Raw genomic sequence first — 9,938 nt, 5'->3', positions numbered from 1 at the left:
AAGCTCTTTGGCAGCCGCTCGCGTGGCCCCACAGCCCGTGGGGCTGTGGACTTTGCGGCGGCCGTCAGCCTCGGCGCCACCGGCGCCCACCTGGTGCCACTGCGCCAGCCCCCGAAGCATTTTCCGGTAGGGCCGCGGCTCTGGCCACAGCTCCCACACTCGAAGAGCCAGGAGGGAAAGCCGTGCCTCGTTGGAAAGCTCTTTGGCAGCCGCTTGCCTGGCCCCACAGCCCGTGGGGCTGCGGGATTTCCGGCCGCCGTAAGCCTCAGCGCCACCGGCGCCCACGTTGCGCCGCCGCGCCATCCCCCGAAGCATTTTCCGGTAGGGCGACGGCTCTGGCCACAGCTCCCACGCCCAAAGAGCCAGGAGGGAAAGCCGTGCCTCCTTGGAAAGCTCTTTGGCAGCCGCTCGCGTGGCCCCACAGCCCGTGGGGCTGCGGGCTTTGAGGCGGCCGTCAGCCTCAGCGCCACCGGCGCCCACCTGGCGCCGCCCTGCCAGCCCCCGAAGCATTTTCCGGTAGGGCCGCGGCTCTGGCGAGAGCTCCCACGCCCAAAGAGCCAGGAGGGAAAGCCATGCCTCGTTGGAAAGCTCTTTGGCCGCCGCTCGCGTGGCCCCACAGCCCGTGGGGCTGCGGCCTTTGCGGCGGCCGTCTGCCTCGGCGCCACCGGCGCCCACATGGTGCTGCCGCGCCAGCCTGCGAAGCATTTTCCGGTAGGGACGCGGCTCTGGCCACAGCTCCCACGCCCGAAGAACCAGGAGGGAAAGCCGTGCCTCCTTGGAAACCTCTTTGGCAGCCGCTTGCCTGGCCCCACAGCCTGTGGGGCTGCGGGCTTTGCGGCGGCCGTCAGCCTCGGCGCCACTGGCGCCCACCTGGCGCCGCCGCACCAGCCTGCGATGCATTTTCCAGTAGGGCCGTGGCTCTGGCCACAGCTCCCACGGCCGAAGAGCCAGGAGGGAAAGCCGTGCCTCGTTGGAAAGCTCTTTGGCAGCCGATCGCGTGGCCCACCAGCCCGTGAGGCTGCGGGCTTTCCGGCGGCCGTCAGCCTGGGCGCCAGCGGCGCCCATGTTGCGCCGCTGCGCCAGCCTGCGAAGCATTTTCTGGTAGGGCCGCATCTCTGGCGACAGCTCCCACGCCCGAAGAGCCAGGAGGGAAAGCCGTGCCTCGTTGGAAAGCTCTTTGGCAGCCGCTCGCGTGGCCCCACAGCCCGTGGGGCTGCGGGCTTTACGGCGGCGGTCAGCCTCGGCGCCACCGGCGCCCACCTGGCGCAGCTACGCCAGAGTGCGAAGCATTTTCCGGTAGGGCCGCGGCTCTGGCCACAGCTCCCACGCCCGAAGAGCCAGGAGGGAAAGCCGTGCCTCCTTGGAAAGCTCTTTGGCAGCCGCTCGCGTGGCCCCACAGCCCGTGCGGCTGCGGGCTTTCTGGCGATCGTCAGCCTCGGCGCCACCGGCGCCCACCAGGCGGCGCCGCGCAAGCATGCGAAGCATTTTCCGGTAGGGCCGTGGCTCTGGCCAAGGCTCCCACGCCCAAAGAGCCAGGAGGGAAAGCCATGCCTCGTTGGAAAGCTCTTTGGCAGCCGCTCGCGTGGCCCCACAGCCCATGGGGCTGCGGGCTTTGCGGCGGCGGACAGCCTCGGCGCCACCGGCGCCCACCTGGCGCAGCTACGGCAGCCTGCGAAGCATTTTCCAGTAGGGCCGCGGCTCTGGCGACATCTCCCACGCGCGAAGAGCCAGGAGGGAAAGCCGTGCCTCGTTGGAAAGATCTTTGGCAGCCGCTCGCGTGGCCCCACAGCCCGTGGGGCTGCGGGCTTTGCGGCGGTCGTCAGACTTGGCGCCACCGGCGCAAACGTGTCGCCGCCGCGCCATCCTGCGAAGCAATTTCCGGTAGGGCCGCGGCTCTGGCCCAGCTCCCACGCCCAAAGAACCAGGAGGGAAAGCCATGCCTCGTTGGAAAGCTCTTTGGCAGCCGCTCGCGTGGCCCCACAGCCCGTGGGGCTGCGGGCTTTGCGGCGGCCGTCAGCCTCGGCGCCACCGGCGCCCACCTGGGGCCGCCGCGCCAGCCCGCGAAGCATTTTGCGGTAGGGCCGCGGCTCTGGCCACAGCTCCCACGCCCAAAGAGGCAGGAGGGAAAGCCGTGCCTCGTTGGAAAGCTCTTTGGCAGCCGCTCGCGTGGCCCCACAGCCCGTGGGGCTGCGGGCTTTGCGGCGGCCGTCAGCCTGCGAAGCATTTTCCGGTAGGGCCGCGGCTCTGGCCACAGCTCCCACGCCTGAAGAGCCAGGGGGGAAAGCCGTGCCTCGTTGGAAAGCTCTTTGGCAGTCGCTCGCGTGGCCCCACAGCCCGTGGGGCTGCGGGCTTTGCGGCGGCCGTGTTCTTCGGCGCCACCAGCGCCCACCTGGCGCCGCCGCGCCAGCCTGCGAAGCATTTTCTGGTAGGGCCGCGGCTCTGGCCACAGCTCCCACGCCCAAAGAGCCAGGAGGGAAAGCCATGCCTCGTTAGAAAGCTCTTTGGCAGCCGCTCGCGTGGCCCCACAGCCCGTGGGGCTGCGGGCTTTCCCGCAGCCGTCACCCTCGGCGCCACCGGTGCCCTCCTGGCGACGCCGCGCCAGCCCGCGAAACATTTGCCGTAGGGCCGCGGCTCTGCTGACAGCTCCCACGCCCGAAGAGCCAGGAGGAAAAGCCGTGCCTCGTTGGAAAGCTCTTTGGCAGCCGCTTGCGTGGCCCCACAGCCCGTGGGGCTGCGGGCTTTGTGGCGGCCGTCAGCCTCGGCGCCACCGGCGCCCACCTGGCGCCGCCGCGCCAGCCCCCGAAGCATTTTCCGGTAGGGCCGCGGCTCTGGCCACAGCTCCCACGGCTGAAGAGCCAGGAGGGAAAGCCGTGCCTCGTTGGGAAGCTCTTTGGGAGCCGCTCGCGTGGCCCCACAGCCCGTGGGGCTGCGGGCTTTCCGGCGGCCGTCAGCCTCGGCGCCACCGGCGCCCACCTGTCGCCGCCGCGCCAGCACCCGAAGCATTTTCCGGTAGGGCCGCGGCTCTGGCCACAGCTCCCACGCCCGAAGAGCCAGGAGGGAAAGCCGTGCCTCGTTGGAAAGCTCTTTGGCAGCCGCTCTCGTGGTCCCACAGCCCGTGGGGCTGCGGGCTTTGCGGCGGCCGTCAGCCTCGGTGACACCGGCGCCCACCTGGCGCCGCCGCGCCAGCATGCGAAGCATTTTCCGGTAGGGCCGCGGCTCTGGCCACAGCTCCCACGCCCAAAGAGCCAGGAGGGAAAGCCGTGCCTCGTTGGAAAGCTCTTTGGCAGCCGCTCGCGTGGCCCCACAGCCCGTGGGGCTGCAGGCTTTCCGGCAGCCGTCAGCCTCGGCGCCACCGGCGGCCACCTGGCGCCGCCATGCCAGCCCCCGAAGCATTTTCCGGTAGGCCCGCGGCTCTGGCCACAGCTCCCACGCCCAAAGAGCCAGGAGGGAAAGCCGTGACTCGTTGGAAAGCTCTTTGGCAGCCGCTCGCGTGGCCCCACTGCCCATGGGGCTGTGGGCTTTGCGGCGGCCGTCAGCCTCGGCGCCACCGGCGCCCACCTGGTGCCACTGCGCCAGCCCCCGAAGCATTTTCCGGTAGGGCCGCGGCTCTGGCGACAGCTCCCACTCCCAAAGAGCCAGGAGGGAAAGCCGTGCCTCGTTGGAAATCTCTTTGGCAGCCGCTCGCGTGGCCCCACAGCCCGTGGGGCTGCGGGCTTTGCGGCGGCCGTCAGCCTCGGCGCCACCGGCGCCCACGTGGCGCTTCCGCGCCATCCCCCGAAGCATTTTCCGGTAGGGGTGGCGGCTCTGGCGAGAGCTCCCACGCCCAAAGAGCCAGGAGGGAAAGCCGTGCCTCGTTGGAAAGCTCTTTGGCAGCCGCTCGCGTGGCCCCACAGCCCATGGGGCTGCGGGCTTTGCGGCGGCCGTCAGCCTCGGCGCCACCGGCGCCCACCTGGCGCCGCCGCGCCAGCCCGCGAAGCATTTTCCGGTAGGGCCGCGGCTCTGGCCACAGCTCCCACGCCCAAAGAGCCAGGAGGGAAAGCCGTGCCTCGTTGGAAAGCTCTTTGGCAGCCGCTCGCGTGGCCCCACAGCCCGTGGGGCTGCGGGATTTGCGGCGGCCGTCAGCCTCGGCGCCACCGGCGCCCACGTGGCGCTTCCGCGCCAGCCCCCGAAGCATTTTCCGGTAGGGCCGCGGCTCTGGCGACAGCTCCCACGCCCGAAGAGCCAGGAGGGAAAGCCGTGCCTCATTGGAAAGCTCTTTGGCAGCCGCTCGCGTGGCCCCACAGCCCGTGGGGCTGCGGGCTTTGCGGCGGCCGTCAGCCTCGGTGCCAGCGGCGCCCACGTTGCGCCGCCGCGCCAGCCTGCGAAGCATTTTCCGGTAGGGCCGCGGCTCTGGCGACAGCTCCCACGCCCGAAGAGCCAGGAGGGAAAGCCGTGCCTCGTTGGAAAGCTCTTTGGCAGCCGCTCGCATGGCCCTAAAGCCCGTGGGGCTGCGGGCTTTGCGGGGCCGTCAGCCTGGGCGCCACCGGCGCCCACGTGGCGCCGCCGCGCCAGCCTGCGAAGCATTTTCCGGTAGGGCCGCGTCTCTGGCGAAAGCTCCCACGCCCGAAGAGCCAGGAGGGAAAGCCGTGCCTCGTTGGAAAGCTCTTTGGCAGCCGCTCGCGTGGCCCCACAGCCCGTGGGGCTGCGGGCTTTGCGGCGGCAGTCAGCCTGGGCGACACCGGCGCCCACGTGGCGCCGCCGCGCCAGCCTGCGAAGCATTTTCCGGTAGGGCCGCGGCTCTGGGCACAGCTCCCACGCTCAAAGAGCCAGGAGGGAAAGCCGTGCCTCATTGGAAAGCTCTTTGGCAGCCGCTCGCGTGGCCCCACAGCCCGTGGGGCTGCGGGCTTTCCGGCGGCCGTCAGCCTCGGTGCCACCGGCGCCCACGTTGCGCCGCCGCGCCAGCCTGCGAAGCATTTGCCGGTAGGGCCGCGGCTCTGGCGACAGCTGCCACGCCCGAAGAGCCAGGAGGGAAAGCCGTGCCTCGTTGGAAAGCTCTTTGGCAGTCGCTCGCGTGGCCCCACAGCCCTTGGGGCTGCGGGCTTTGCGGCGGCTGTCAGCCTCAGCGCCACCGGCGCCCACGTGGTGCGACCGCGCCAGCCTGTGAAGCATTTTCTGGTAGGGCCGTGGCTCTGGCGACAGCTCCCACGCCCGAAGAGCCAGGAGGGAAAGCCGTGCCTCGTTGGAAAGCTCTTTGGCAGCCGCTCGCGTGGCCCCACAGCCCATGGGGCTGCGGGCTTTGCGGCGGCCGTCAGCCTGGGCGCCAGCGGCGCCCATGTTGCGCCGCCGCGCCAGCCTGCGAAGCATTTTCCGGTAGGGCCGCGTCTCTGGCGACAGCTCCCACGCCCGAAGAGCCAGGAGGGAAAGCCGTGCCTCGTTGGAAAGCTCTTTGGCAGCCGCTCGCGTGGCCCCACAGCCCGTGGGGCTGCGGGCTTTGCGGCGGCCGTCAGCCTGGGCGACACCGGTGCCCACGTGGAGCCGCCACGCTAGCCTGCCAAGCATTTTCCGGTAGGGCCGCGTCTTTGGCCACAGCTCCCACGGCCGAAGAGCCAGGAGGGAAAGCCGTGCCTCGTTGGAAAGATCTTTGGCCGCCGCGCGCGTGGCCCCACAGCCCGTGGGGCTGCGGGCTTTGCGGCGGCCGTCAGCCTCAGCGCCACCGGCGCCCAGGTGGGGCCGCTGCGCCAGCCCGCGAAGCATTTTCCGGTAGGGCTGCGTCTCTGGCGACAGCTCCCATGCCCGAAGAGCCAGGAGGGAAAGCCGTGCCTCGTTGGAAAGCTCTTTGGCAGCCGCTCGTGTGGCCCCACAGCCCGTGGGGCTGCGGGCTTTGCGGCGGCCGTCAGCCTGGGCGCCACCGGGGCCCACGTCGTGCCGCCGCGCCAGCCTGCAAAGCATTTTCCGGTAGGGCCGCGTCTCTGGCGAAAGCTCCCACGCCCGAAGAGCCAGGAGGGAAAGCCGTGCCTCGTTGGAAAGCTCTTTGGCAGCCACTCGCATGGCCCTAAAGCCCGTGGGGCTGCGGGCTTTGCGGGGCCGTCAGCCTGGGCGCCACCGGCGCCCACGTGGCGCCGCCGCGCCAGCCTGCGAAGCATTTTCCGGTAGGGCCGCGGCTCTGGCGACAGCTCCCACGCCCGAAGAGCCAGGAGGGAAAGCCGTGCCTCGTTGGAAAGCTCTTTGGCAGTCGCTCGCGTGGCCCCAGAGCCCATGGGGCTGCGGGCTTTCCGGCGGCTGTCAGCCTTGGCGCCACCGGCGCCCACGTTGCGCCGCCGCGCCAGCCTGCGAAGCATTTTCCGGTAGGGCCGCGGCTCTGGCGACAGCTCCCACGCCCGAAGAGCCAGGAGGGAAAGCCGTGCCTCGTTGGAAAGCTCTTTGGCAGCCACTCACGTGGCCCCACACCCCATGGGGCTGCGGGCTTTCCGGCAGCCGTCAGCCTCGGCGCCACCGGCGCCTACCTGGCACCGCTGCACCAGCCTGCGGAGCATTTTCCAGTAGGGCCGCGGCTCTGGCGACAGCTCCCACGCCCGAAGAGCCAGGAGGGAAAGCCGTGCCTCGTTGGAAAGCTCTTTGGCAGCCGCTCACGTGGCCCCACACCCCATGGGGCTGCGGGCTTTGCGGCGGCTGTCAGACTCGGCGCCACCGGCGCCCACATGGCACGACTGCGCCAGCCTGCGAAGCATTTTCCGGTAGGGCCGCGGCTCTGGCGACAGCTCCCACGCCCGAAGAGCCAGGAGGGAAAGCCGTGCCTCATTGGAAAGCTCTTTGGCAGTCGCTCGCGTGGCCCCACAGCCCTTGGGGCTGCGGGCTTTGCGGCGGCTGTCAGCCTCAGCGCCGCCGGCGCCCACGTGGTGCGACCGCGCCAGCCTGTGAAGCATTTTCTGGTAGGGCCGTGGCTCTGGCGACAGCTCCCACGCCCGAAGAGCCAGGAGGGAAAGCCGTGCCTCGTTGGAAAGCTCTTTGGCAGCCGCTCGCGTGGCCCCACAGCCCATGGGGCTGCGGGCTTTGCGGCGGCCGTCAGCCTCGGTGCCAGCGGCGCCCACGTTGCGCCGCCGCGCCAGCCTGCGAAGCATTTTCCGGTAGGGCCGCGGCTCTGGCGACAGCTCCCACGCCCGAAGAGCCAGGAGGGAAAGCCGTGCCTCGTTGGAAAGCTCTTTGGCAGCCGCTCGCGTGGCCCCACAGCCCGTGGGGCTGCGGGCTTTGCGGCGGCCGTCAGCCTGGGCGACACCGGTGCCCACGTGGAGCCGCCACGCTAGCCTGCGCAGCATTTTCCGGTAGGGCCGCGTCTCTGGCCACAGCTCCCACGCCCGAAGAGCCAGGAGGGAAAGCCGTGCCTCGTTGGAAAGCTCTTTGGCAGCCACTCACGTGGGCCCACACCCCATGGGGCTGCGGGCTTTCCGGCAGCCGTCAGCCTCGGCGCCACCGGCGCCTACCTGGCACCGCTGCACCAGCCTGCGAAGCATTTTCCGGTAGGGCCGCGGCTCTGGGCACAGCTCCCACGCTCAAAGAGCCAGGAGGGAAAGCCGTGCCTCATTGGAAAGCTCTTTGGCAGCCGCTCGCGTGGCCCCACAGCCCGTGGGGCTGCGGGCTTTCCGGCGGCCGTCAGCCTCGGTGCCACCGGCGCCCACGTTGCGCCGCCGCGCCAGCCTGCGAAGCATTTGCCGGTAGGGCCGCGGCTCTGGCGACAGCTGCCACGCCCGAAGAGCCAGGAGGGAAAGCCGTGCCTCGTTGGAAAGCTCTTTGGCAGTCGCTCGCGTGGCCCCACAGCCCTTGGGGCTGCGGGCTTTGCGGCGGCTGTCAGCCTCAGCGCCACCGGCGCCCACGTGGTGCGACCGCGCCAGCCTGTGAAGCATTTTCTGGTAGGGCCGTGGCTCTGGCGACAGCTCCCACGCCCGAAGAGCCAGGAGGGAAAGCCGTGCCTCGTTGGAAAGCTCTTTGGCAGCCGCTCGCGTGGCCCCACAGCCCATGGGGCTGCGGGCTTTGCGGCGGCCGTCAGCCTGGGCGCCAGCGGCGCCCATGTTGCGCCGCCGCGCCAGCCTGCGAAGCATTTTCCGGTAGGGCCGCGTCTCTGGCGACAGCTCCCACGCCCGAAGAGCCAGGAGGGAAAGCCGTGCCTCGTTGGAAAGCTCTTTGGCAGCCGCTCGCGTGGCCCCACAGCCCGTGGGGCTGCGGGCTTTGCGGCGGCCGTCAGCCTGGGCGACACCGGTGCCCACGTGGAGCCGCCACGCTAGCCTGCCAAGCATTTTCCGGTAGGGCCGCGTCTTTGGCCACAGCTCCCACGGCCGAAGAGCCAGGAGGGAAAGCCGTGCCTCGTTGGAAAGATCTTTGGCCGCCGCGCGCGTGGCCCCACAGCCCGTGGGGCTGCGGGCTTTGCGGCGGCCGTCAGCCTCAGCGCCACCGGCGCCCAGGTGGGGCCGCTGCGCCAGCCCGCGAAGCATTTTCCGGTAGGGCTGCGTCTCTGGCGACAGCTCCCATGCCCGAAGAGCCAGGAGGGAAAGCCGTGCCTCGTTGGAAAGCTCTTTGGCAGCCGCTCGCGTGGCCCCACAGCCCGTGGGGCTGCGGGCTTTGCGGCGGCCGTCAGCCTGGGCGCCACCGGCGCCCACGTGGGGCCGCCGCGCCAGCCTGCGAAGCATTTTCCGGTAGGGCCGCGGCTCTGGCGACAGCTCCCACGGCCGAAGAGCCAGGAGGGAAAGCCGTGCCTCATTGGAAAGCCCTTTGGCAGTCGCTCGTGTGGCCCCACAGCCCGTGGGGCTGCGGGCTTTGCGGCGGCCGTCAGCCTGGGCGCCACCGGGGCCCACGTCGTGCCGCCGCGCCAGCCTGCAAAGCATTTTCCGGTAGGGCCGCGTCTCTGGCGAAAGCTCCCACGCCCGAAGAGCCAGGAGGGAAAGCCGTGCCTCGTTGGAAAGCTCTTTGGCAGCCACTCGCATGGCCCTAAAGCCCGTGGGGCTGCGGGCTTTGCGGGGCCGTCAGCCTGGGCGCCACCGGCGCCCACGTGGCGCCGCCGCGCCAGCCTGCGAAGCATTTTCCGGTAGGGCCGCGGCTCTGGCGACAGCTCCCACGCCCGAAGAGCCAGGAGGGAAAGCCGTGCCTCGTTGGAAAGCTCTTTGGCAGTCGCTCGCGTGGCCCCAGAGCCCATGGGGCTGCCGGCTTTCCGGCGGCTGTCAGCCTTGGCGCCACCGGCGCCCACGTTGCGCCGCCGCGCCAGCCTGCGAAGCATTTTCCGGTAGGGCCGCGGCTCTGGCGACAGCTCCCACGCCCGAAGAGCCAGGAGGGAAAGCCGTGCCTCGTTGGAAAGCTCTTTGGCAGCCACTCACGTGGCCCCACACCCCATGGGGCTGCGGGCTTTCCGGCAGCCGTCAGCCTCGGCGCCACCGGCGCCTACCTGGCACCGCTGCACCAGCCTGCGGAGCATTTTCCAGTAGGGCCGCGGCTCTGGCGACAGCTCCCACGCCCGAAGAGCCAGGAGGGAAAGCCGTGCCTCGTTGGAAAGCTCTTTGGCAGCCGCTCACGTGGCCCCACACCCCATGGGGCTGCGGGCTTTGCGGCGGCTGTCAGACTCGGCGCCACCGGCGCCCACATGGCACGACTGCGCCAGCCTGCGAAGCATTTTCCGGTAGGGCCGCGGCTCTGGCGACAGCTCCCACGCCCGAAGAGCCAGGAGGGAAAGCCGTGCCTCATTGGAAAGCTCTTTGGCAGTCGCTCGCGTGGCCCCACAGCCCTTGGGGCTGCGGGCTTTGCGGCGGCTGTCAGCCTCAGCGCCGCCGGCGCCCACGTGGTGCGACCGCGCCAGCCTGTGAAGCATTTTCTGGTAGGGCCGTGGCTCTGGCGACAGCTCCCACGCCCGAAGAGCCAGGAGGGAAAGCCGTGCCTCGTTGGAAAGCTCTTTGGCAGCCGCTCGCGTGGCCCCACAGCCC

The sequence above is a fragment of the Larus michahellis genome, unplaced genomic scaffold (genome assembly GCF_964199755.1).
Source record: "Larus michahellis unplaced genomic scaffold, bLarMic1.1 SCAFFOLD_49, whole genome shotgun sequence".
Classification (NCBI taxonomy): domain Eukaryota; kingdom Metazoa; phylum Chordata; class Aves; order Charadriiformes; family Laridae; genus Larus; species Larus michahellis.
Note: the sequence above shows the minus strand (reverse complement) of the source record.